Raw genomic sequence first — 24,980 nt, forward strand, 5'->3', positions numbered from 1 at the left:
GGCAGGAGGCTGACTTTCCTTGAAGTTTTCGCCTCAAATACCGCCATCACGCAGGTGTCCGTGGCAGACCCCACTGCTGGCCTTTGATCAGCGAACAAGCGTGGGGAACCAGGGAGACTCAAGCCCTTTAGGAAGAGCATTAAGCGCATATGCAGGTGAAGAGAAAGGGTTTGACATTTGGGATTCCTTTAATAGGGATTAACATCCTGAGCATCGACTCCTCGCTATTCATCCCCAAAGAGAGAAAAAGGAACCATTGGTCCACGTATTACCTGCTTCTGTCTGTGCCTGTTGGTGGACATGAGTGCCCACTCCCCTTCAGAGCAAGCATTAGGGACCTTGTTTGGGGGTGAATGGAAACAGAATAAAATCAGCCAACATTGAGCAGCATCAAGTCTGCAGATACCTACTGTTTTGCTCACACGAAAGCAATGTTGAGTGACCTGCCAAAGCCTCACAGACTCAGTGGCAGCTCCAGGACACAAACCGAGGAAGTTTGCATCTAGAGAGAAACATCCTTAAGCCCTGTGTTAAAGTAGACTGGAAAGTCTCTTCTGGCTGTTGGCCGTGTGGTCTCTCTGAGCTCCCGCTAACTTGCAGAGTTGATGGGCATGTGACTGCTGATCTACTCTGCCCTGGATGGCTAGGCTCCACACTCTACAGGAGCCAGCCGAGTGCCTGACACCCTGGAAGCCTCTTGCTCTTTTCCACTTGGAAGTCCTGTGTCCTTGGTGTCCGGGAGCAGCTATGCTCAGGCCACTTTACTGATGCCCTTATGGCTCAGTTATGGACATTCCCTCCCTTCCTCTCCTCTCTTCCTATCACATGTTACTGCAGGTGTATTCATAGACTGCCTCCAATTCCCATCAGAATGGGGTAAGATCCGAACTAACCATAGAAACTTGTCTGGCCAAGGGAAGCAGTGCTAGACTTTTGACTCCTCGGGGATTTTCTATTAGCTGTTTTTGTCTGTCCTCATCAGTCCTGACCAATGATAGGACCATGGAAGTGAGTGAATGTATGGTATGCATGGATAGGCGAGCTGGCCAGGAAGCTGAGTCCTCAGAGGAGGAACAGGGTACACTGTGGTAAGGTGGAGAGTAGGAAATGTTGTCTGATTTCTGTTCAAGCTGTTTAATAATCCAGTAGCCCCAGACAAGTTGTCCTGGCTCTTGGGGTCTGTTTCCTCTTCAGTAGAATGAGGACAAGACCAGCTAAGACCAGTTGGTTTTCCTCCTGTCTTCTCCAGTCAGTATCTAACCTTCTTAGCTTTCCTTGAGAGACTTGTGCATCTGTTCCTATCACTCTTGGGCTCAGGGTCATTGCCACGTTCTCATAAGACTCTATACTACATAGTGATTTGGGGTTCCAAGAGTCACAGAGCTGGCTGGGGAAGGAATGCATTGTGCTTATTGTCTTAGGGGTAGGAATCGACCAGCTGTCCTGTCCCTCAGCTGTGCCATATGGCTGGAAGGGGGTCAAGGTTGAAGGGCATCCTATAGGGCTATCACCTAGCAGGTCCCCCAGGAGATGCTCCTCTCCTCTGTGAAATGTAGAAGTGCCTTTCATCTGTTTCTCTTGAGAGACTAGCTTCACCTGGAATTCTGATCCATTTGCCAGAGTACCATATCACCTCCACCCTGCATGGGCCTTGAGACTTCTCTCTCATTCCTCTTCCTACGTTGAAAAAGCAGGGGTAAGGAAAAAAAACAGACCACATGGGGACTTGGAGGGACCTGGGATCAGAGCAAGTGGCCGCCGCAATCAGGAAATCCTTAAGTTCAGATTCATGGCTGCAGCAGGTGGGAACAGGGAAGGTGCCAGGTGTGGGGGAGGGGCGGGGGCGTCTGAAAAGTGTCTGGCAGATGGCCTCGTGTGCCAGCCCAAGAAGAGTATCCCATACTTCTCTCAGCAGGATACTGCTAGCATTTGAGTGGGAAGTTCCTTTGTTCTGCTGGTCTGCCCTCTCCATGACGGATGTTAAAGAGCTCTAGAACCCAGGCGCCCCACTTCTGTGATAACCAGCCACTCCCCCTTTCCTAACAGCACCTGAAGGGGAAGAGGGCCCCACATTTATGAAGGTAGTAGAGGCCACTGGAGGACAAAACAGGAATGGCAAGGTCAAATGTTAGCTTTAGAGATTTCACACTGGGCTGGGGGCGGGGCGTGGGGGGAGGCAGGCTGGCAGCAGGGTAGCCAGTTAGAAGCTTAAATAATGATATTCATCTGCGGTAATATTAATAGAAGAGGCTTCTGGTGGCTGGAGGATTTTATGTGGGTGTTTGTGATCCTGCCCAGTGTCTCGGAAGGGACTCCAGAGGAGGCAAGAATGAAAAAGTCCAAGATTAATTTATTAAATTAATTAAACGGTCCCTGCTAATGATGTCTTCACATGGGTTTTCTGTGGGGTTTTTTTAAGTGAGGAGCAGGCAAGATGCTGGAACTAGGAAAGGGGGGAGGGTGGGTGGCAACGGAGGAGAAGGCGGTCTCTGAGTAGCTAGCACGACTCTGCAAATTAAAAATGAAAATTCAGTAAAGGCCTGGCATGTCAAGAGATGTTTTGTTCAAACTTGAAATCCTGAAGCATATCCAGAGGGACCCATCTTGTCGTTTCCTGGAAAAAGAAAGGCAAGCGGGCTTCCCCAGGTTGGGCAGGATTTCAGTGCCCCGTGGTGAAATGGGGGCACCTTTAAGGGGTGGGGCAGCCTATGGCCCCAGAGCAGTACTTCCCAAGTGTCTCTGTGAATAGCACCACCCCTGGCTCTTGCTGGAGTGTGAAATCTGATTTCTTGGACTCTTTGGAGGCTAAATATACTTAAAGCTTCCAAGGATGCTGATGTGGCCCTTAGAACCATTCTATATGCATGTTGGATTCTCCTAGGTCCAGTCATTAGTGGGTCTGGGGAAGGGCTAAAGAGCTGACAAGCTTGGTGGATATGTGAGGGAGAGGAAAATATGGGTGTGCACCCACGGGGTTTGTTCCTGTTAATTCAGAAAGCTGTGGATCTCTTGGTCTATAAAACACAGGGTGAGACGCAGGATCAGAAGGATGGAAGAAAGTAATCTTAGTGGCTCAAGCCTGTAAACGCAGCTACTCAGGAGCCTGAGGCAGGAGGATCACCATTTAAGTTCTGCCTGAGCTATAGAATGAGTTCAAGATCAGCCTAGGTAGTTTAGTAAGGTCCCGTCTCAAAATAAAATGTTAAAAGTAGGCTAGGGGTATGAGAGGCTGAGAACTCTGGAGTCAGTCTCCAGGAACAGAAAATGGAGGATGAAGGGCAAATAAGAGAGTAAGAAGAACGGAGACTGTCCCTGAGGGGTCATCTGAGAACAGTCCCCTTCTCTCCCTTTAAGCAACTTGCCACGTGTGGGGCTTTGTGCCCCTCAGGCTCTGTTCCATCTGCCCTAGATTTTCACTGCAGCTGTGACAATGGAAGCTGGGCTCCTTGCAGGGGAGGTGACTCCAGAGGACCATCCCAATAAGGGGTATTAGGCTGTTTGACCTGACAAACCCTCCCAAGGTGGCCTGTTCAATCTGTCCCTGGAAGACAAGGGGCATCAAGAAGCCAGGCCTGGGAGGCTCACCAGCCCTGGTAGCTTGGCAGCCCACTGTGGAATGAGAAAGTGGGACTCCACTGGCCAGGCAGAGAGACCATGGAAAGTCTGCTTTGTAGGTAGTCAGTCTATGCAATGTTGCCTTGGTAAAGGAGGGCGAGGGAGCCCCCACGTACATGTTCTTACATGTGCCCAAAAAGGCTTGAGCCCTACCTCTGGACACGAGAGGGCAATCCCTCAGCCTCAAGATCATCCTGTTAGTAAACAGAAGGGGACCTTTCTTGTCCCCTAGTGCTATGGAATCTTCGAGAGGTAACTCCTGCTGCACAGGGCACAATGCAGTGAGGAGTTCAGCTGTGCCCTACTGGAAGGTCACTGTTACTACTGAATTCCCAGGAAAGTGTGCCCCAGAAACAGGTTAGTTTCTCCTCCTCCTCCCCTTCTACCTGCTTGCCGTGCCCCCAGCCACACTTCTGACAAAGCCCCTTAAGCATTTCTACGCCTACGGTTTTAGTATGAAAATCTACCTTGTCAGTTCAAACATTCCCAGCCCCCACCTCCATCTGAATGAAAGCCGGTCTTTTCCTGTCAGGCATGGCCTGGCCCAACTCTCTGTGGCTTTGTCTCCTAGTACTTCTCCCATCCAGATTCAGTGGACTAGAACATTCCATTATCCCCGAACATGCCACTTGTGTCAGCTTCGGTCCTTCAGAGCAGCTGTTCCTGCTTCCCCGGGATGTTTTCCCTCTGATATCTGCACGGCTCCCCTCAAGACTCTTTAGAAAACCTTTCCCTGAGTTGTTGCAATGATCATGCCCCCATCTTCTCTGCTCAGCATGTACCCCTCCCTCTACAAGCCTAAGCTCAGAGTCATTTGCTTGCTTACTGTGCATGCCAAGGTGGATGCTTTGTCCACTCTATTCCCTACTATACTCTGTAGGCTCCAAATACTTCCTGCACATAGTAGGTGCCCTGTGTCTATTCACTCACCCCAACCCAAACGTCAGTCAAAAGCATGGACTAGGACAAGCTTCCTTGCTCCTGCCACTCCAGATCTGGAGCACACCTAGATGGCTCATTACAAGGAGAAAAGAAGAGATAGCCATTTTGCATAGTCCTGGCTTTATCAAACCCAGCCTATTCCAAACCAGGATGGCAGGTTGTGAAAGAAAGAACTGAAGGGTCATCCAATTAACTGTTGACACTGTAGATTGCACCCACTGCAAGCCTTCCACCCCCTCCCATCTCTCTCTCCCTGTGACTTTCTCTGGACCCTCTGACCTTCACTATTATGGCCAGTGGCCTTTTTGGTAGTCTCTTGAAGTGCTTGTTTAGTACACAATACAGCTCCTCTTTTGGGCACCAAAGTCGGCATCCTTTGAGACAGACTAGCTCACTGCAGAGGCAGTAGAGCGCCATGGGCAGCATAACATGCTTGGGGAAAGGCTGCTAACTCTCCTTCCAACCCCAGGGCTCATTACCACAGTGACCTCTGGCAAATTGCCCCCTTCTCTGCTCAGCTACCTTCTCCACAAACTGTAGCTCACTCAGTGATTGGTTAGTGTGACATGTAAATTAACTGGCATACATAAGGCTCTTAAAACAGGCTGGCCTGTCTGTAGGAAGTGTTCTGCAAAAGTGGGCCATTGTCATCCCCCTGTTGCCTCCATAGCATCTCCTTCCCCCAACTTTCTCTACAGCTTTGGCAATCCAGGCCAAGGTCGTCATCTGTCACTGCTCTTCCATCCTGGAACCATGCCTTGACCCTCTGCACACCCTTACACCCTTGCCTCATCCTTGGGCCTCCTTGGATCATGGTGGACTGTATATGGGCTTTATTCTTCAAATACATGCAGGGACACACAAGAATGGCTCACATTCTGCAAAGGCCCTTCTTCTGCCTCTTTATCTAGCTAGACATGCGATGGTCCTTGGTTCTCATGCCGCTGCCTTTCTCTCCTGACTGCCCCCTTTCAGAACTCAGAAACCCTTAACTGCTGTTGAGTCTCAGAGTTTGGAGAAATTCAAAATGACCCTATAAACATCCTATCACCAAGTTAGGGAAATAAAGGAAGAAGAAAAGTTAGAATACTCAGAAGGATAGGATGTTAGCAGGAAAATCTGAGAGTCAGGACTTTGAGGCCGCAGGCTACCACCCCTAACAGGACAGCCCTGTGGGCACCAGCAGCAGCCTGGGCTGCTCTCACAGACTACTCATGAGTCTCTGCTACCCTCTAGGCTCCGCCCTACCCTGCTGGAGGCCTGTAATGCTATGTGCTGTCTCCATGGGAAGCTGAGCCCAGTTCCATCTTCAGTTCTGTGAAATGAAGCTCCACCTCCTGCTGCTTATTGAGAAAAATGTCAGCTGAGCATCCCTGGGCAGTGTAGATGGACTGTTCCAGGTCTTCCCAGACACCTGTGACCAAGGCTGACTGGAAGGCAGCTGGCCACTCCCAAGTGGTCACAACAAGAACAAGAGCTGGCCTGAGGTACATCTGCCTCTGTGTAGCTGTGGAAATGGACAACTTTGGGTACTTTGGGAGGAGGTCACAGGTTGTGAGATGCCACTTGGAGCTGGCTCTGGTAATAGGCAGATATAGGAAGGGAAGGAGAGACACAGGGACCTCAAAAACTCACTCTAGTAGCCCTCAGGTGATAGGTACTGACCCTGTAATGACCTCCCCTAACCACAGTCAAGCAGCAAGATCTTTGTTGGCCTTGTGTGAAGAATAGAGAGAAATACAGAATCTGTAGATTGTGAAACTTTTCACAAGTGAATCTGGTAAGCTTGTAAAGCCCCATCCCTTCCCCCCTCTCTCATTTTCTACCTCTAGTACCCACCTAGACTCACCAGCCCTCAGCTCATAGCAGCACATCTGCATGGCAGGGTCAGTGGATTTGGAGAGAGAATCACAGTTGGTAGGAGAAATCATTTGATGCTGTTAGAATTTCACTAGAGGGACATGTTGATAAGGTTGGGATGAAGTGAGCATCTAACTGTCTATAGACTCTGGAGTGACTTAGATGAGAGATGAGGGCAGATTCTGGTAGTTGACCTGCACACCAAACAGGAGCCATGCCCAAGGCCATGCCTTGGCCTCCATGGTGAGTTGGAAGATGAACCCCTAGAAGATAAGCCTCAGGCTAGGATTTTGCTCCTTTGGCACAGAGCTTGCCTAGCTGGATTCAGTCCCCAGCACTGCATAAACTGGGCCAGGTGGTGCAAGCCTCTGATCCCAGCACTAGAGAGGTAGAGGCAGGATGATCAGGATTTCAAGGTCACCGTTAAAACTGTCTCAAGAGAGACATACAAACACACACACAGAGGAAGAGGAAGAAGAGGAAGAGGAGGAGGAGGAGGAGGAGGAGAAGGGGGAGGGGGAGGGGGAGAGGGAGAGGGAGAGGGTGAGAGAGCAAGAGCGAGAGAGCGAGAGAGACAGACAGACAGACAGAAAGACATCAGCTTTATAGATTGCCCATCTGCAGAGTAGAAACCCAGGTAGGCTTCTTCCTCTAACCCAGGAGCAGGCCTGAACCTGAAGACCCCTTGCATGTGCTTTGAGCACAGCATAGTAAAGAGACACTTGTTGGCATGTGTGACTTATAGACCCAAAGTCCTTCATGTGCATTGTCCTAACACCCTCACTACAAACCTTGGGGTGGGGCTGCTTCCATAAAGAGAAACAGACTAGACAATAACTTTCCCAAGGTCACACAGCATCGATTGAGCCCTAGCAGCTGGCTCCGACATCTGTTCCCTTAGCCACTCCACTGTCTGCCTGATGAAATACTTTGCATCCTAAAAATCTATGCGTGTGTGGCCCTTCCTTTGCCCAGCAGACCGATGGCCAGGGCAGATTTGTCCCTTTTATAGATGTGAAAGCACGAGCTCAGGCAGGCTGACTGACTCGCCTGAAGTCACAAAGCAGAACTCAGAGCCCAGGCAGAGGAGATGTTCGGAGAGTTCTCTTTCTCCTGTACTACTCAATGGTCTCCAACACCATAGCAACAAGAGGTGCTTGTCAGGGATCCTTGGGCAGGGCTTAGGGCTGTGGATCTGCATCATGGTAGCATACAGGGTACTGACTCAGTCATTATTCCCAGAGCGGGTTTGGCCCCTGGAATATGTGACACAGCATAAGGAACAGGGGACCCTGCCACTATGCCATTTGGACCCATCCTCTGAGAGAATCACGGCAATTCCATCCAGTCCATCAGAAATGTCTCTGTAGAATCTCCTTCCTTGTCATAGAATGAGGCGTGCCTCAGACACCCTCAGAAAAACTCCAAACTCCCTGGTTCTGAGGGTGAAGGTTTCACTCTGGAGTCCTCGGGCTGGAGATGGGCTTGGCTCCCTATGACCTCCTTTGCCTGGTGAGTCTAGATCATAGGTGGGGAGTGGAAGTGGCCAGAGAACACAGAGGTCCTCATGGGTGCCAGATAACATAGCTGTTTCATACATGATGCTGTTCTTTCTTCCTCTAGTGGACAGCCTTCTGGGTAAAGCTTGCAATATTTGTGTGTTATGGGCGGCCAGGGAACCCAATGGCATAAGTGAGTGAGTGCCAGGGAAGAAGATAGAACACTGGGCTTCTAATCGAGTCTGTTCCTGGGCACCTTCTTCCTGGGCCAGCTTTAACCACACGTGTTAAATACAGGCAGAGATAAATAAGTGTAAAGGCTGAGTTCCAGGGCAGCAGACACGGCTGGGGAAGGAATCAGTGTTCTCTCCCCAGGCAGCTGTCCGGGTTGGAGTTTAATAGTTAATAAAGGCTTATTGTGCACACACACAGCTGGGGCCAGCAAACAGAGCAAGTCACACACCCCCACGCACCCCAGGATTGGGGGAGCTTATCCCTCTCCAGCTTTGCCCCTCCCCCATAGCGATCACAGGCTGATTAAACCAGACTTCCAGGCCATGGATCCAATTAGAGGGGGCGAGGAAGGCTTGGATGCTACCAATGACTGCCCAGAATCATCAAGTAATCCTTAATCTTCCGGATTTACTTCCTCAGGCTCAGGGCATGTGGTAGGGGAAGAAAGAGAGGATGAGGATGGACCTGGACCAGAGTGTGCAGGGAGGAGGGGGCGATGAGGGGACTGGGATGCTGAACATCAGCCCCTGAGCCCCTGGCACTAAAGGAGGGGGAAAGTTAAGCATCTCACTCTGTCTAGCAAGATGTAAGAAAGGCAGGGTTCCCTCCTTTGTGGGGCTGACACCTCTTCCAGGGGAAGTCCACCCAGAAGCTGGCTCAGGAAGGGGTTTATTGTAAACAGAGACACTGGCACAGATCTTAGGGAAGCGGGGGATCCTTCAGAAATCATTGCTGTCTGGCTTTGGAATGTATCGATTCTGCTCCTAGACAGTTCGCCTCCCTAATTCCTCTTGGCTTAAGTAAGCAATACAAAACCTGTTTGCCTGTTTTGATCTCATCTCGGCTGGTGGCAAGGGGCAGGGGCCTCACACACAAGCCCAAGCACACTGGCTAGAGGAAGGGACTGGGTTTACAACTTGTCTGCAGAGAGCCACAAACACAGAAACCGCTTGTCCTGGGGAACTGGGTCAGTGCTGGAGAGCAGGAATGTTCTAGCCAGGGTAGACACCAGCAAGATGTCTGGGGCTTCCAAGAGGACTGTTTACTTGACTCTAAGGAGCAGAGGCTCCCTCCTGCGGCTCCTCTTTCACCTCCTACTTCCTTACAGAGTTGAACCCAAAGCATCTGTCCCCTTAGCTGGCATAAAGATGGGGTTACTCATTCTGTCCAGGCAGTTGTTGCAGTTTGTGACATACTAGGTCCAGAGTGACAGCACAGTTTAAGTCTCCCAGACAGAGCCTGGAAGGGTGGACTCAGAGGCCGTGAAACAGCAGCAGTGTGGAAGACAGAGGCCATTGATGAATAGCCAAACATGACTGTGTGAGTCTTTCACCCAGGATCACCTAGGATGCTACGGGCTTATTCTGAACTCCTTTCTGCTGCCTCTCTGAGAACTGTTGCAGGAAACGCTCACTCTTGCTGAGCTCTCCCAGTGACTACATCTGCTTTTTGCACATTCTTCCTTCTCATTTTGCCAACCATCCAAACTCTGGTGTTGAAAGCTACGCGTGCCTCTGTGAACCTTTGTTAATGCAAAAGCCATGTGTGGGTGTCAAGAAGTGGCACCCTGCCGGGCAGTGGTGGCACACGCCTTTAATCCCAGCACTTGGGAGGCAGAGGCAGGCAGATTTCTGAGTTCGAGGCCAGCCTGGTCTACAGAGTGAGTTCCAGGACAGTCAGGGCAACACAGAGAAACCCTGTCTCGAAAAACCAAAAAAAAAAAAAAAAAAAAAAGAAGAAGAAGAAGAAGGAGGAGGAGGAAGAGGAGGAAGACGAAGAGGAGGAGAAGGAGGAGGAGGAGGAGGAGGAGGAGGAGGAGGAGAAGGAGAAGGAGAAGGAGAAGGAGAAGGAGAAAGAACCCTGCCTACAGGACATGTGCCCCTCTGGAAAGAGGGTTGAGCCAGGAGGCCACAGAGGAGCTGTCATCCTTTCTTCAAACACCAATCCACTACTCTGTTGGATGAGGCCATCCTCATGGAAGCCTGGACTCTTCGTCTACAAAATTGGGGTGGATTGGACTGGATAAGGCTGTTGAAACTCTGTGATGCTATGAAATGAGACACCTCCTACCCTACCCTCCATTCTGTGGCCACTGGGCTTCTGTTCTGACTCTACAATCTGAACATCCCTTTAGACTGACTGTAGATATAATAAAATTTGTACTTTCTCTAAAATTTAATTACGGGCAGTAAACGATCAATCAATCCATTGATTAACTACTTATTGATCCTCTGCTGACGTGCCTCTGAGACAGTTTGGCTGTACTTGGGAACACAATCCTATGGTAATTGGCTTATCATGCTGGGTGCACAGCCTCTGTTAAAAGGCATTTGGGTCTTGGTAAATGGCTTTTTATCTGCATATTTATATGTCCAACATTTTATATGTGCTCTGAGTTCAGCCAGTAAGCCCTCAGACAGACTCAGCCACTGAAAGCCAGTGCAATGGGTCCAAGCACTTATTAATTAATTAATTTAATTTTGAGACAGCCACATGTAGCCCAGGATGACTTTAAACTCTCAATGTAGCAGAGACTAGCTTTGAACTTTTCATCTCCCTGGCTCTACTTCCTGAGTGGTAGAATTAGAGGCTTTTGCCATCACACCCAGCCACCCAACCAAGAGTACTAGAGAAGTCACTTTACTTCTTGCTCCAGTGGCCACCCCCCAAAAAACAAAGGTTGTGGCTCCACAGTCTTTAAGGGCTCAGATCCCTTACCTATGATTTTAACTTTCTTTTCCACAAACAGTCTCACTTAAAAAGATGGGATATTTGCACATCAAATGCTACTTTAGGCCCAGGTTGTCCAGGCTGGGCCCCTGAGGAAAATGTGGACTAGATTGGTACTTTGAAGTGTTGACATTAAGGGGATCCCCTGTGCTGGGCACAGGCCATAGGGAATCACTGCACCCCATTGCCAGATTGTGTCCACACAGATAAACACGGAGAAAGGATTGTGGGCCACAATTCTTCCCTGTGTCCCTGCCTTCTGTCATGTCAGCAGGTCAGGAAAGCAAGCTCATTTCACTAGTGACATCTACAGGATCACACCAGAAGACTCCTCCTTCTCAGTGCCCTTTTGTGAGCCCTAAAGGGTGATGGAACTTGGAAGACCTATGGTTTTGGAATGTCTGTGTTAGACATTCTCTGGGGCAAGAAAGGTAGGAGCTACATGCTACCCAAGCGGAAGAGACACACTTTTCCTTGTGTCCTGCAGTGCAGACAGGTGTACCTCTTATTGGATGGCCACCAGTGGCCTCTGCCCACAGCCTTGTGGATTCTTTCTGTCTCCTCAATAGGGTAGCCATACCTCCCTCTGCAGGTCAAATCCAAGTATGTCTCACTCCTTGTTTCAAAACTTACCCTGGGAGTCCACACTCCAGGCCATGATGCTTGGCCAGTCTACAGGCAGCCCCACTGCCCTCCTGCCCTTCTGCCCTGCACACAGCAGTTACTGAATCTGTCATGGAGTGAACACACCCATGAATGAGCGAGATTGAATCTGAAGGATAAAGGAGAACTGAGGTCCATCTACATAATTTAAAAGCATGCGGAAAGGGGTAGGGAGATGGTTTAGTCAATGAAGTACTTGCTGCACACGCATGGGGTACCTGAGTCAGAACTCTGTAAAAGCTGGGGAGGCAGAGACACAGGAAAATCCCTGGGGCTCACTGCTCAGATCCAGGTCCATTGTGGACCTATCTCAAAAAGCTAAAGCAGAAGGCTCCTGATATGGCTCAGTGGGTAAAGGCCCCGGCTACCAGGCCTGGCAATCTGAGTTTAATGCTCAGAATCCACATGGTGGAAGAACTTACACATGCCACAGTCCACTTGCTCATGGAACTATCACTACACCAGTTTCTGCTAGTTTCTCAAACAAACTAGTCTTTTACCTGGGCTCCTCCCCTGTCCCAGAGTCTCTACATGTGTTCCTTGAACCTAGAAAGTCCTATCTACCCTCTCATCCTATAGCTCTCTCTGATTCTTCAGACCATGGTTCCTTTCCTGGCTAACCCTGAGCCAATCTTGTCCTTCTCACTTCTTTCCTGTCATCCTTGCTTCTGTCAGGCTTGATTTTAATCCTCTCCCTGAGGAGGCTACCAGCCTGTGAGCACTAGGAATGGGTCTGTCTTCTCCCCTGTGCTATTTCCCAGAGTCTGGGCAGTACAGGAGCTCTAGAATGGGATTAGATGGCTATTGGATGAATGAATGACCCAGCAGGTGGTTCATCCCCTCCTACTCACTCACAAGGCTGATGGGAACTTCAAAGGCCTCTCCCCATCAGATGCCACTGCCAGCAAAACTTTGTTCCCCAGAGCCAGGGTGAGAACCATCTGCCCTCCTTGGTGCCTGCCCCTGCTAGGCTCCCTGACCACGGAAGCCCCGCCCCTACTCAGGGAAGACCAGGTTTTAAGGCCTGTGTTCCACAACAGGAAGCCTTTCGGTTTTCTCCTTTTATGGGAAATTTTTACTCTGGGACTGACTGTAATTGTTGAATTTGCATCTGGTCCACCTGCTGTGACAGGCCCCAGGGCACTTAGGCCTTTGCAAATCAATAGGAATAAACAAACAAATACATTAGGAGGAAAGGGGTCTCCAGAGGAGGGGTTCTACAGGGGGAGAAGGAGAGCACAGCTTGTTCATGGCTCACCAGTCTGCAGTTGGGGACCTGCTTCCTCCCCACCAGACCCAACTCCAGGCCGCCTGCTGTGCCACAGGACCCGCCTTCCTTCACTACAGAGAAACCAAGACTATAATTTCAGTGCTAGGCTGAATGGCTTCATTTCTTTTTATTAACTCCAGCCCTGGGGTTTTAGGCATATCGGCTGTTGTTTGAGCTACATGGATCCTCTCCCCTCCATTCTCCAGGCTTTGAGAATTTGAAGCAGCAGAAACAGCCAGCAAGAGATGGCACCGAGTGGCAGAAGAGGTTGCAGTGAGACCTCATCACCCTGTGCAAGTGCCAAAGGATCAGGAGGAGGGTGGTGAGAACAGGACTCGGTGCCTAGAACCCAGTGCTACCTAGGAACTGGCACAGGTGCCTTCCCGGCTCACCTGCTGCTGTCCTACAATTAGGAAGAAATCTGGCCAGCCTCCCAGGTACCCACTGAGCTATAGCATAATGAGGCAAAAAGCAACCAGTGTTGACAAGGTTACCTACGCATCTTCATGCACATGCCAGGTTTTGCGGGGAGCTCACCAGGCTCCAGAGCGACACAGCTGCTGGCATGGAAGGGGCTGCTTCAGAATAAAGTGATTCCAAGGGGGCTGTACTCTGGGAAGCAGTTTACAGAGCCTTGGGAGGCATGACATCATGACTAAGGGCAGGCAGCATCTGCAGCATAAGCTCCCATGAGGATGGGGACCAGAACCATCTTACCCTTGGCTCTGTTCCTTTCCTGGCATGTAGCAGGCATTTTGAAGGTGTGTGTGTGTGTGTGTGTGTGTGTGTGTGTGTGTGTGTGTGTGTGTGTGTGATGCATATATATGGATCCACATGTGGATATGTATGTGCATATGGAAGTCAGAAGTCGATGTCGATGGTCTTTTTCTATCATTTGTTGACCTTAGAGCTCACTCATGCGTCAAAACTAGCTGTCTAGCAAGCTCTAGGGATCCCCTTGCCTCTGTCTTCCCAGCACTAGGATTACAGGCCCTTATAACCAAGCCTGAATTTTTATGTAGGTGATGGGATTTGAACTCAGGTCCTCATGATTTGTGGAGCAAATACTTTATCTAAACTGAGCCATCTCTCTCCAGCCCCTCAAAGGAATAAAGATGTGAATAACTGAGATGCAAAAGAAAGAAGACAGAGATGATAAAAATCCATGCCCCAAGGTAGCTGTAAGATGATGTTGCCTATGCATGGTAAATGCATACGTAGTTGGCTGTGATGTTGTCCTGGTAGGTTTGCTCCAGCACCAGAATCTCCGTGGACAATAGACCTGGCACTAGATCTTTTACCATCATAGGGACAGAGGCTCTGTGCATGTGTCTGGAGGCAGGTTGTCTTGTGGGATCAGAAGGAGCACTGGAGAAGAGGTAGGGATGAGCAGAACTCCCTTTTGGAGAAAGGCTGCTGCCAAGCTTCAATCCACCATCTTCTGATTGTTTCAGGCAATCCTGCCTGCTAGAGTCTGAGTCAGGGCACAGGAGGAGACTGAATGAGAAAAAGCCTCTTATGCAAACAGGAAGAACATCGAGCATATGCAGGGAGGAGTGAGGTACCACTCTTCATTTGTCTGAGCCGGTACTTAAGCATCAGGGTGTGAGAACTTGGCCACCCTGGTCCTAGAGGGCTAGGAGCTGAGCGGACAGTAGATGGGCCTCTACCAATACTGCCTTTGCTGGGAAAGAACACCCTTGTCACACCTAGCACTCCCGCTCTGCAAATGAGGAAACTGAGGCTCAGAAACTGGCTGGCCAGAGTTCACAGGGTCAAGAGGAGGCAGGAGCTGGGCTTGATCTTGGTCTCTCTGAGGTTATGCCCTCCCTGCATTCCAGTGCTGTTCCCAGGACAAAGGCCAAGAAGGCCAGCTGGGCTTCTAGAAACAGAAAGAGTTTCAACATTACTTCCTGAAGAAACAGCAAAAATAACCCATCATTGGAACTTAAAGTTGGGGTTAGGGCAAGAAAGAAGTCACTTAGGACATGTCTACAGACCTAGCGTCCAAGGTTCTAACGGCAATGATGAAGGAGTACCAGACACTGACCTCTGACTACAACTCCTTCCATGGTCTTCCCAAGAGGCAGTAAAGGGAGCCCCAGCCCATCCATAGCTACTGGCTCTATCCTGGCATTTGTTGCAATTATATAAACTTTTTACAAAAGTTCTCAGTTTCTCAGAGCTTGGCTCTTCACCTGTGGTGTGCGTAGGCTGGCCTGGCACAGGTCTGGCTTCTTTCCTTCTGTAACAGCCTGCTAACCTGTACATATGCAATGACTTAGAGTTGTATTCATGGTTTCATTGTTTAGCATCCCACATTCCTGAGCAGCAGGGAAACAGATGGATGGTGGACTCGGGTACCACAGGGAGCTGCCTGAACCCCGGTTTGATGCACTTGAGCAGTGTGACAGAGGTCCTACTCTCTCTGTGCTCAGCATTTACCTCAGTTTAAATGGAAAGAGGCAATGATAGTAGGGTAGATCTGCAAGGCTGACTCACCAGGAGGTTGATGGAGCTCACATTTCTGAGCCTTTTATTTGCACTGACCCATCTCAGTGCCCATTTTTTTTTAAGCAAATCATAAAAGTTTCAGTCTCCTAAACCTGGATCATTCCTGCCCACCTAAGAGCTAATGAATCTCTAGCGGACTACAGGCTGCTACTTGAGATAGTGAGTCGCTTACTTCAGACATGTAGGAAATGCAAGATGTGGCTTTACCACCATCCTCATGCTGTTGAAGTGCCCTCACTTCACAAAGGAGAAACCAGACCTTCGGAATGTTATTTGACTCAACCATCAATGCCCAGAAAAAGAGCAATTCCCTGATGGTCTCCTTTGAGACACCAGAGAAGAAAGCCAAAGACTATCCTTGGCTTCAAGGGATTTCCATTTCAGTTAGAGAGGACTGACACACATGGAGCTGAGAATGGCCATCTACAACTCATGGTCTACTCTTGGGGAGCCTGCAGGCTCAGAGAGGGAGATCTCAAACAAGACTTCACAAAGGAAACAGGAACATGGCCAAGACAGCCTGGCAGCCGTCAGAGAGTGCACATGAGGGGAGGCATTAGGAAAGGAAGCTAATGGGGCTAGGTCTGGGAGTCAGCAGACGGGCTGCAGTGGCTGCTGACTGGGGGTACTCAGAAGGTGCCACAGAGAGAGACAGACTCTTGGGACTGCTTCTTTGACCTGGATAGATGGGGTTGTGAGGTCCCCGAGTGTGGTCTTCAGGCCTGCTCTTTAAGAACGGTTAAGGCCTTGGAATACATCAGATCCCTCAGTACTATACATCTTTATTAGGCTGTAAATGAGACCATTAAGAGAACTTTCTGTGAGACCCAAAAAGCTCTGCCAACAACTGTCTGCACCCCACTTAATATCTATCTAATACTGAGCACAGTCTCAGATCCAGTTTCACTTTTTAAATGAGGGTGAATTTCACAAAATAATGGATGGTTCTTGCCCATGGCCTCAACACTCCATAGCTGCCAAGCAAGATACAGCAATGTTAACTCTATTTTTTTGCAACGGGGAAACTGAGCCTACCAGAGCCTTTTGTGGCTTGGCCTAGGTCACATGGTGGGGAGATGTCAAAAGGACACTGGAAAGCAAGTCTATACTTATCCAGTCTTACCATTTTCATCCACCATGATTCATACATGTACTTATTTATATAAATCGATGAATAAATAAAAATGTCTTCTCAGAATGACTGTCACCAGCCGGTCCATCCTAGTGTGTCATAGCTGTGGGTTTGCTCCCAGCCCCTGCTTCTCTACAAGCCTGACTAAATGTGAGCCTCTGGTTGCCCAGCTAGAGAACCCCGCCATTCGCCATTCGTCTCCAGACCCCAATCCTGTCACTGTCCTTCCTCTGGCATCCCAGAACTCCTCACTCTCCTCCTAGGCCCTGCCAGCCCTCCTCCTGTTGCCTGGAGCCAGGGCACTTTCCGAGATGCACTGTTGTGTATCAAATGTTTGAAGCTAGTACTGAGCTGAGGTAGCCGGGCAGCCTGCCTCGCTGTAACTTGTTCCACCTCAGTGGCAACACCAGTGCTCTGTAGAAGAGCAGGGGAGGGAATCAATGTTTCAGTCGCACTATAAATAATATACTGGGAAGGATGTTGTGTAAGCGCTGCTCTGGGTTTTGCCAGGAGGTATGTTTTCCTTCCTTCTTTCTTTTCTCTTTTTTTCCCTCCCCTTGTCTCCCACCCCAGCCCCTCTTGATTCAGTCCAAGACAGAACGCCTCCCACCAGGGATCAGAGGAAACAGCTCCACTCCAAGGGAAACAGAAGATTAAACTGTTGAAACTAAACAAATCAATCCTGCAGGGAAAAGGGCAGGGGGAGGGGAAGCTGGCCTGGCCGCACACTTGGTGGTGATACGGACACTGTATGAGAGAGAACCTCCTAAGAGAAGGTTCCAGCTCCCCTGGTCAGTGATAGCAGGGCCAGGAGAGGAACGGAAAGCCCCTTGAACAGGAGATGCTTTGGGAAGGGGAGTTGGGACAGATTTTAGGACTAAAACTTTTACACCCTAGCAAGTAGAAAGCATTCCAAGAGAACAGGTGACTGGGGATAGGTCCAAGATGGGGGATCTTGAAAGCTAGGCTGGGAAACCAAAGGCAGGGGATCAGACGCAGAGCCCAGTACATGGTGAATAGAAAAACCAAGACTGAACCCAGGTGGAGCCAGGCAGAGCTGATGATGGAGAGGTAACCGTCAAGGTGGGATAAGCAGACTGTGAGGGCCTCCTGGTCTGCTACCCTCCAGGGTGTCAGGGGAACGTCAGATGGCATGGATCTGTGTGCTGGTCTTTGGATGAGAGATGCCCAGTTTTCCTGATCCTCCAGGCCTGAGTATTCTGGTGTTTGTCCTCATTCAGATACTCCAGTGCATGTGCCAAGCAAGGGCAGGAACCACAAGCCCCCTTCCCCCATGGCTTTCTAGGTGGACAGTTATTGACATGTCATCTGGCAACCCCTTGTCTGGGAATGATCTGAGAAGCTTATTTTTTAAAACTCAGATTATCTGTCCCTATGGTAAGCCTGCAAACTTTGGTGGGGATGGGGGGGACGATGACAAGCACTTGCATTTTAAATAATCCATTTTCTATAACTATGATTTACATGACTTTGATTTTCTCTCAACCCCAGCACTGGGAATTGGATTCAAGGTCTCCTGCATGTTTGACAAGTACTCTACCATTGAGATATACCCCAAGCCAGCTCACTGGGTTTTTGTAGATACATCTTGCTTTGGAGTCATCTCAGCCTCCCCGGAGCTGGAGTTACAGGCCTGCATCACTGCCTTGCTCTAATGCATGAGTCTTTTTTTTTTTTTTTTGGTTTTTTGAGACAGGGTTTCTCTGTGTAGCCCTGGCTGTCTTGGAACTCACTCTGTAGACCAGGATGGCCTCGAACTCAGAAATCCGCCTGCCTCTGCCTCCCAAGTGCTGGGATTAAAGGTGTGTACCACCACTGCCGGGCTACGCATCTGAGTTTTGACGACTCTAGTTAGGAGCTGCTGTTGGTATCTTTGGTTTAAAAGGAGCTTGCCTTGCTGGAGAAGGCCGTTCGCCCCCTGCCAAGAGCCAACACCTCTGTGTAGTATAGTAGTGACCTCCTTACATGACAGCCGATACCTCTCCGTAGTGTAGTTGACCAATCTCCTGACTCAGAAGTATTGACTGAGTGTCCACTGTGCATAGGGTGATCCTTCAGTGGGGTTACTGCCTGGAGACACAGGCACCATCTTAAGGTGCCTCAGAGAGGATGCTCCATCTGACGAAAGAGCCTCATCCCACCTCAGCACATTGAGAGGGAGCCACATCCACGGTTGGCTAGCTATAAGTCCCGATTCTGCTTCAGAACACACGAACCATGTCAGTTCCCTCCGTAAGGCAGCCCTTCAGATTTTGAAGCCATCTGGCATATTCCTTAGAAGCCTCTTTCTCTGACTGAAAGCTTCCATGAAAGGGAGAGACAGACTTCTGGCTGCTTCTTGTACCTGTTCCAGTTTCCCCTTTTCCGGACTCTGTGGTCAATGACACCCTCCTTAAAAAAAAAAAAAAAAGACACTTTATTCCTGGACTTAGATGGCCAACAGAAGAGGTGTAGCTGTCCAGCAGCCACCGAGAACTGGATACCTGAAAGGGAGGCTGAAAATGAAAAAGGAGGGGCTGGTGAGAGAAGGATGAAGCCAAGACAAAGGTTTCTGATCAAGGCTCAAAGTTTAATAGTCAGCTCTGCGTTTTTATAGGGAAAGCCCACAGCCCATCCTTTGTTGCAGCTGGATTATGTTGCAAAGCAAGCTCAGCAGGCAGCCTGCTCCTATAGGAATTTGCAGGTCAGCAAGGTGGAAGACCTCCACCTACTTCAGAAGACTCCACCCTAGGTCTAGTAATGGCTAGGTCTGTGGAAGACAACTGTGGCAAACAATTAGGGTCTGTTTAGCCTGCTCAAGGCTGGGGGAAGGGCACAATTCCTCCTTTTTTGTTATTGTTTTTTTGTTTTTGTTTTTGTTTTTGTTTTAAAGGTGAGCTGGATGAGATTTACTTGTTTTTCCATGATCCCGTCTAGGGAATAGAGTGGCTAGGCGGCTGTGTCTGTCTTAGGTCCGTTTCTATATTGCTCCTTCTTACCCAATCAAGAGGGCAAGCACAAAGAGAGGACTTAGGTAGGGCCTTTCTTTCCCTTTCTTGAAGACTGCCTGGCCTTTGTGTGCCTGCACAGACATCTAAAGAGAAGAAATTCTGGGTCCCCAGGACAGATGTGGTTGCTAAAGTTCTTCCAAATGGAGCGAGAAGGAGGTTATGTTCAGACCACATCCAACTACTGCTTACTGCTGAGGTCTCCATGACTAGTATTTGGCCTTGGAGGGGCTTCAGCCTATAGGTGATCCAGTCCATGCTAGGAGGTACCAGCTCTCTGCTTTATGTCCTTGCACTCTTCCACATAGGCCAAGTCTACACGACTGTGTCACTGTCTGACACCTGCAGATCCTTTCTCTATCAAGATGGGGAAAAGAATGACCCAAAGGCCCTTAGGTGGAGACAACCCACAGAGGTGACAATGCACAAGATCTAGTGACCTGGTTGTATCTTACTGACCATAGGAAGGGATACAGGAGAAGAGGTCTTGGAGGACCAGGTGGCAGGTAAGGAAGAGGGTTTAAGCAGTGGCATTTGAGACTGATTGCAGGGGAGACATTCTGAGGCCAGGGAGGCTTCATTATAATAATTGTACCCTTCCCCTGCAGTTACGACCTTGCAAATGTAACTTGATGTTTGTAATGAGCCCTAATTAGACAATCACCAAAAGTTGCAGTGAGCAGAATGAGAGTAAAACCCAGGCAGAATGTTCCCCTGTAGTCTCTGCTCCGCACACCTGTTATGTGCTCAGCTTCCTCTTCCCTTGGGGCAGGAGCCTCTGGGAAGGCCTTCATCACCCATGGCTGCCGCCTCAGCTGCTCTGATGTCGGCCAGGTCCTCCATGGTACCTCTCGCTGGCTCTTAGGCCTTGGGTTTCCATTCTGACATTTTAGAAGGATCATCTGCCACATTTGAGTCCTGGGATCGCTGACCCTGAGAAACTTGAATGCAGCCTTTGGATTCTGGGTCCAGGCCAGGGTAACACATCTCAACCCTGGAACAGTGTGTCCAGGCATCTTTGTCATAGTTTCTTCCTGGCAGGAAGGGGGAAGTGATATAGAGTCTTACTACTTCTCTAAGACTGGTCTAGAACTCTGTGTCGCTCATGCTCACCCCACACTCACCATCCTGACTGCATCCCAAGTGTTATTATTATACACCTGCTACACCCAGCTCTTTGTAACAAGCTCTAATGAAAGCATCAAACTGGTGCCCAAGACTGTATGTCTAGGAAAGATCAGAAACAAAATAAGTGACCTCTCCTGCATTATCTTCCCACTGATAGGAGCACAGTGACTAACTCAGAAGAACCACTGTTGACGGGATGTGAGGCATCAAATGTACATAACGAGGCAGGATGATGTGCAGGGGCACGAGTCATTCTCAGACTCAGGAGACATCCCTGCCTTTGGACACAGATGAGCTAGAGATCACCCATCCCCCACTGCCTGGATGCTCTGCATGGAGGAGGCCCTGTGATTTAGTCCTGTAATGGCAGTGTACACGGATCACCTGGTGATACTGCTGCTGAGGATGCCCTGGCCCTTTCCGCAGCTGGACCTTGGTTCCCAGAATGGAGAGAGCTCCGATGTTTACAACATTTACATTTTAATTAAAATCCTTTTTGGATTCTCTGGAGTTCCCATGAGTCTATTAGTCCACACTCCAGCATTTCCTGCTACAGAGGATGAGAGCCATGCTAAGACTTGGCTTGTCTGGATGACCACGGGAGCTCATCTGGAGAACAAGAAAAAATGAGGGAACTTCAAAATTGCAGAATCAAGCCAGTTAGTTGTCAGATGATGAAACTGAAGGATGGATGTAGAAACCCAGAGACCTGGAAACTATGGCAAAACTAGGCTTCGAGCTCATGTCTGGCTCCTCAGAGACACTTTTAACTTCACATCTGAGGCTGGCACTTTCCCTAAATAGAAGACTTGGCAAGGACAGAATGTTGGTGCCCTCAGCCTTGCCTGCCTTAGATTCTGAGCTCAGACCAGGGAAGGGACCAGAACTCCAAAGCAGGGGATGGTACTTCAGTGGTTGGATGGCTTCCTGCAGCCTGTGCCAGGGAGGCGGGAGGGAAGGAAAAGCAGGAGGGGATGATGGAAACATAAGGAAGGGTCCTGGGTGAAGTTACAAGACAGTGTGGAGAACACACACAGCAGCCAAGCCAGAGAGTCCCCAGAGCTGAGGCATACGGGGTCCCCATCTTCCTGCAGAGTCGATCCCAGTGGCCTCATCCACTGCCATGGGCAGCTACCCCATCCTACAACTTCAGTCAGACCTGTGCTTGAACACTGGCAATGTCTCGGGGAGGATGTGGATCTGGTTGCTGAGCAGATCAGACAGCTGGTCCTGACTGCTTTAACTGTGTGACCTTGATCAGCCAACGTCACCTCTTTGATCCCCCATTTTCTTTTGTTAAAGAAACTAGTGCTTAGTGATCCCAGAGTCCACATCTGGGCTTGTGTTACATCCATGTGGGAGTGTCCATCGATGGAAGGATGCTGTGTCAGTGAAAGTCCATGTGTGATGGACCAAAGAAAAGTGACATCCATCAATTAGCCTCTAGACAGAGCTCACCTTAGATGGCAGCCACTCGTTCTAGGAACGAGGCAGTTCTTGGGGGCTGAGAGGAGTACTTCCTGGGAGAGCTAGGAAGGATGGTGGTCAGACAAGAACCTCTCTACCACTCATTATGAATTGAGGAATCTGGAGGTCAAGACTAGTCATAGACTGAGGGTAAAGAACATGTAAGAAGGTAGACCGAATTGTCCTATCCTCACCCAATGACCTAAAGGCACCCAATTCACCAGTTTTGACTCCAGCATAAAAGGGGGATTAGGATGCTTGGAGATGGGAATGTGATACATTCCATTCAGCTCACACTGGTAGGCTAGTCCATAGGCAAAGCAGCCAGCTTTATCTAAGGCAAGTGCTGTCACTCACGTGAAAATGCTCATTGTCATACCCACTCCACCTCTTTGGAGGTGTTAACCCCTTCTTGCTCCCTGTCCATTATTAACTTGGGCCCTTTGATAGAGCCAGTTCTTTCTTGAGCCACAGATCATAGGCTATGGCACACACTTCCTCATAACTATCAGACCCTACCAATACCTGATAATGTGCACCAGCTCATTCTGCTCCCACTGTGAAGATAACAGAGTTTTTGTTCTTACTCTGATGATGACTGGCAACGTTACTTTGGGCCAGTTTCCCAGTCTATTAGAGCTTCAATCGCCCCGCAGAAGTGGGTCATGAGGCTGGGCAAAAAGCTCAGATGGTAAAGCACTTGCTTTATAAGCATATGGGCCTGGGTTTGATCCCCATAGCTCATATAAAGAAGAAAATGGGTAGAGTGGTGTGTGCTTGTAATCCTAGTGCCAGGGAGGTGGAGAAGGGTAGATCTCTGGGGCTTGCTGGCCAGCCAGATTGGTCTAATTGGCAATTTCAGGCCAATGAAAGAAAGTCTATCCCAGCAAATTAAAAAAAAAAAAGAATACCTGATAACTAACACCAAAGGTTATCCTATAGCCTTTCCTGGCACCTGCCCACACATGAATACACACACATACATGCACATGTACACACACAGGGTATCTTCATCATTAAAAATAAGAAAGAGGGATTTCACACACACACACACACACACACACACACACACACACACACACACCGCCCATAGCTTGAGCATGGAGGGACAAACGGCAGGCTCTAATGAACCCATAGCATATGCTCCAAAGACTTGAGACTTAGGTGGAATTCCATGGTAGCTCCTAGGAGTGCTTTAACGTGTGTCTAAAAGGAGGCTTGCTTCCATCCTTCACCGTAAAGCCAGATGGTTTGTAGATACAGGGCTTTGTTCTCAATAAGCAGGCAGCTCACAGTTGGAAAGGCATTGTTCTCAAGCAGTCAGCTCAAGGGGACTCAGGACAGCTGGCATCCTGAGACCAAACCCAGCTCAACACTGTAAGGTGACATTGGCAAGCAGCCTCGGTCTGCACCGGTCCTGGACTACCACATGCACAGAGTCAATGGATTCGTTGACATGGGCGGAGCAGGACACCCTTGCCCAGCAGGCCAAAAAGAAGCTAATGTGTCCATGAAACAACACCCAGCATACTGCTGTCCATTGCCTCCGAATCTAAGAGTTCAAATGTGACCCTGAATGGTCACAAGTCCTAGCTCCTCAAGGCCAGTGTCTCCCTTTGTCATCCAGCGCTGTCTCTGTGTGTCCTACCAGCTTTCAAAAAGAAGAAATGGACCATTGAGAGTTGCAAATAGAGTCTGAAAAGTAGGTCCCTGTATATCTAACAGGATGAGACTGTTTTGTTAGTGACCTAGGATTAGTGGGTCTCTGACACAGAACATTAAATTCAACTGCGAGCTTTTTGGCTGCAAAGGCAAAATGGAAATATGATTGTTACTTGGGCGTCTGACAGAAGGACTTGTGGCAGGAGAGACATGCTTTCTCCTGGTACTAAATTTTAAAGCAAGCCACATTCGTTTACTGGCCAGGGAAGGTGACCCCGATGGCAGTAGCTTTGTTTCTGTCTCCTTTTCTTACTAGGCCGTCTGCCCTCCTGTTCAGGAGCCCATAGACTGAGAGAGGTCTTTCCTGTCTGATAACTGTTCTCTTCCATGAGGGGCCCGTTGGATTCTAATGTGCCTGAAGTCCTAGGGGCCACACCCCTCTTGAAATCCCAAGAGTTCTCTGAGAAGGAAAGCAAACTAGTCTGGGAGAAGGATAGTTAGGTACACAGCAGAAGCACCCCGTGAAGCTCTGGGCATAGTTGGGCCTGCTGAGGGGTGAACAGGCTAAGTGATGTGCACGTGTCTGTTATGAGCATCACATCTTGCACTGGCTGCTTGCTCCTATCTCAGCGCAGATGGATTTTCCAACTCCAACCACTAGTGTGAAGACCCAAGGCAGGATTCAACACATAACCCTAACCTTTTTAAGTTTCCTCTTTTAGCAATGGAGTTATGTCCTCTATGTCTATAACTAGCTAATGACTAGACCCATTGTCTAATGAGCTCCTGTTTCTTAGGGAACCCTGGGACATCAAAGGACCTCAGGTGGTACATGATCCGCCATGCACTAGGCTAGATGTCGTCTGGACATTGTTTCTTTTGTATTTTTCATGGACTCCTTGTGGCAAATTAGCACATAGACTCCAGGGTCTGGGTTCAAAACTCTGCTCACTTTTAACTTAGTTTTGTGTCCCAGGAAGTTTTCTTATTTTTTTCTAAGCTTCATTTTTTTTTTTTTTAATTTCTAAAGGAGAATATGAGCCAGGTATAGTAGCTCTTGAGAGTGGGGTGGAGGCAGGAGGATTGCTGTGAGTTTGAGGCTAGCTAGACCACAAAGTGAGAGCCTGTCTCAAAAAAAAAAAAAAAAAAAAAAATCAGGAAATAAGGGAAGGAAAGAGGAAAGAAAAGAAAAAAAAGGAAAGGAGAAAAGAAGAAAGGAAGTCAAGAGTAAAAATTTGCATGCCAAGGTAGATCTA

At 49.1% G+C, this 24,980-nt stretch overlaps 1 protein-coding gene and 1 long non-coding RNA gene across 3 annotated transcripts in view; both read left to right on the plus strand.

Annotated features, from left to right (window-relative positions):
• The window catches only part of Dscaml1 (DS cell adhesion molecule like 1), a 322,519-nt gene that overhangs the window by 109,641 nt on the left and 187,898 nt on the right, over window positions 1-24,980 (plus strand). The window lies entirely within an intron of this gene.
• On the plus strand, window positions 7,862-21,103 carry LOC116073775. The gene is made up of 2 exons (XR_004111898.1): window positions 7,862-7,929; window positions 20,753-21,103. It is a non-coding gene; the product is annotated as an uncharacterized LOC116073775 (long non-coding RNA).

This window comes from Mastomys coucha, unplaced genomic scaffold (assembly GCF_008632895.1).
Source record: "Mastomys coucha isolate ucsf_1 unplaced genomic scaffold, UCSF_Mcou_1 pScaffold23, whole genome shotgun sequence".
In the NCBI taxonomy this organism is placed as follows: Eukaryota; Metazoa; Chordata; class Mammalia; order Rodentia; family Muridae; genus Mastomys; species Mastomys coucha.